General features: G+C 32.8%; 1 long non-coding RNA gene across 1 annotated transcript; it reads right to left on the bottom strand.

Moving 5' to 3' along the window:
- Nucleotides 1-1,965: 1,965 nt before the first annotated feature.
- Nucleotides 1,966-2,527, bottom strand: LOC112680740. The gene is made up of 2 exons (XR_003148341.1): nt 2,343-2,527; nt 1,966-2,211 (listed from the first exon to the last, which is right to left on the bottom strand). It is a non-coding gene; the product is annotated as an uncharacterized LOC112680740 (long non-coding RNA).
- Between the last annotated feature and the right edge of the window lie 201 nt (nt 2,528-2,728).

Here is a 2,728-nt window from a genome sequence, read left to right as displayed (position 1 = left end):
TGATACAATACGTATTTCACGAGTCCGGCATATCGATTAGAATTTATTCTAAACATGATCTAAGTGAGGCAGATAAATTGCAAATTATTACTGAACACCACTCGGGTATACTAGGTGGACATCGTGGAGTTCAACAGACTATCAAAAGAATCAGGAAGCAGTTTCAATGGGATACGATGAGACGGGACGTAGAAGACTACATAAAAAAATGCGCTTCATGTCAAGTGAATAAAGTTGATAACAGGAGTACGAAGCAACCTATGGTGATTAGTACCACGGCTTCGGAACCTTTTGAAAGAACATTCATAGACGTAGTCGGACCCTTACCACAGACATTTAATGGTAATGTTTACATACTTACCATACAATGTGATTTGACAAAATTCTCTGTAGCTATTCCTATGGCTAATAAAGAAGCTAACACGGTAGCCTACCACTTTGTAACATCTTTTGTGTGTACCCATGGCCTACCACAAAATCTCATCAGTGACCAAGGAACTGAATTCCTTAGTAAGATATTCACTGAGACATGCAAACTTTTAGGCGTTAAACGCACAACTACTTCGCCCTACCATCCGCAAGCAAACGGAGCACTAGAACGGAGCCACCGCACATTGGCGGAGTATTTACGACATTATGTCGACACCGATCAACAAAATTGGGACACATATATCCCGTACGCTATGTTCGTTTACAATTCATCGGTTCACCGTTCCACCGGTAAACAACCCTATGAACTTCTATATGGAAGGACATTACGGGTTCCAACATCCATCGCTAAACCACTGGAACCACGATACAATTACGAGGACTACCATGCGGAGTTACGGAGTAAATTACAGCAAGCGCACCAAATCGCTCGAGAGAGATTGATCCAAAATAAACACCGTACCAAGGACAAATATGATTCATTTGCCAAACCCATTACAATCCATATAGGTGATAAGGTATTGTTGCAGAATAGGACTAGGCAAGGGAAACTCAGCTCTAAGTGGTTAGGACCGTATCCTGTGATTGGATTAAACGCCAACGAGAACGTTACAATTCTAAAGGGGAAACGGAAGGCCAAGGTTCACACGAACCTCCTTAAACTATTCGGTGAATAATAATATAAAAAAAAAAAAAAAAATGTAAATAATTGCTTAAGATCACACATGACAAATTGTATATATACACTCACCCTAAATTAGAATAATGGTATTAGCACTAACCTGTACACAGTAACATTTAAAAAAAAAAAAAATGGATTTTGCATTTTTAGAGTCCTGAACAAGTTCAGCATCAACGCAACCGAGCAACGTAAAACAGATGGCTATACTATTCGACCGGTACCTACTACTGGAATTATGTATAAACCATTAGGGACCATACACTCCATTGATAGTGAATATAAGATTATCTTTCTGAATATGTCAATCTTGGATAAAGGTCATGACGATATTGTAACCGAACATGCTTTATTGGAAGCTTTCTGCCATAAATACGTGCTACAAAATCCCACTACCGTAAAATGGGGTTACTTTGATAATTTTTGTTAGTTTTTTTAGTTCTATTTTTATTTAACTAATGCTATGGTAAAGAAAAATGTATTCATTAAATTGGTTTACTTCAAATATATATTTCTCTACAATAATACATAAAAAAAAAAAATTTTTTTATTATCTTAACACATATATTTTTTAAATTCAATGTAGCTATCAAAGTTTGACCATATATGGGGTTACTTTGATACCCCCAGTTTTTATTCATTAAATCAAATGGTTAGCTAACCAAACTATCAATGTTGTCCGAAAAAAATTTTTTTGATAATTATTTTATGAAATATTTTAATATAAGTGAAGTGGGGTTACATTGATACATGTTTTTTTTTCTAAACAAATATACCTATTAATTCAAATGAACACATTTCTTTCAATTCCATTAAAATTTTATTAGGTAGCCAGGTAGGTAATAAAAACAAAATAATAACAATAACAATAAAATATAATATATATATAATAAATATAAATAAAATCGTTGGATGACCACACTTCTTAACATGTTTGCCATTGAATTTATTGTGCAATGTTCCATAGGAAATTTTATATGCCTTGCTGGCAGCTAATATTGAAATCTCACCATTGGCAATTTTATTTAGTGCTTCCTCTAAAATGTCATCTGAGTAATTTTTATAAGACCGACCACCAATCTTCTTTCTATATTTGCGAGCCACTAAAATATATAAATATATATAATGAACTATCTACTAAATGTAAAAGTAATGAATTAAATATGTATGCAGTGGTGTCCAACTATTTTTATAACAAGTATAACTAAAACCAACTACCAAACCAAAAACTCACTGTTAAATGTATGTATAAAATAGTTATCAAAGTTGCCCTATATGATATATCAAAGTAGCCCCATGTCAAATTTTTATATGTATTTCATTAAATTCAACATGGAATTGAACTTTGAACATTGTGTTTCGGTCTCCGTTACATTAGCATGTTATTTAGATGGTTTAAAAAATGGTGTATAAAAGTGTACTTACTTTGCGCAGATCTTAAATTATGAAAAAAAAAAAGTACTAGTTAATCATAAGATGAATAAACACTGAAAATCAAACAATCATTGATAAGAACGTATTATCAACAACATATTTGGGTTCTAGACTAGTTGTACTAAACGACTAAATATTAAAAACGACAATTTGTACAGATTATTAACTATTATAATCAATGTTTTC

This window comes from Sipha flava, unplaced genomic scaffold, assembly GCF_003268045.1.
Source record: "Sipha flava isolate LNK unplaced genomic scaffold, YSA_version1 18024_pilon_pilon, whole genome shotgun sequence".
Lineage (NCBI taxonomy): Eukaryota > Metazoa > Arthropoda > Insecta > Hemiptera > Aphididae > Sipha > Sipha flava.
Note: the sequence above shows the minus strand (reverse complement) of the source record. Positions and strands in the feature narration are given on the sequence as shown.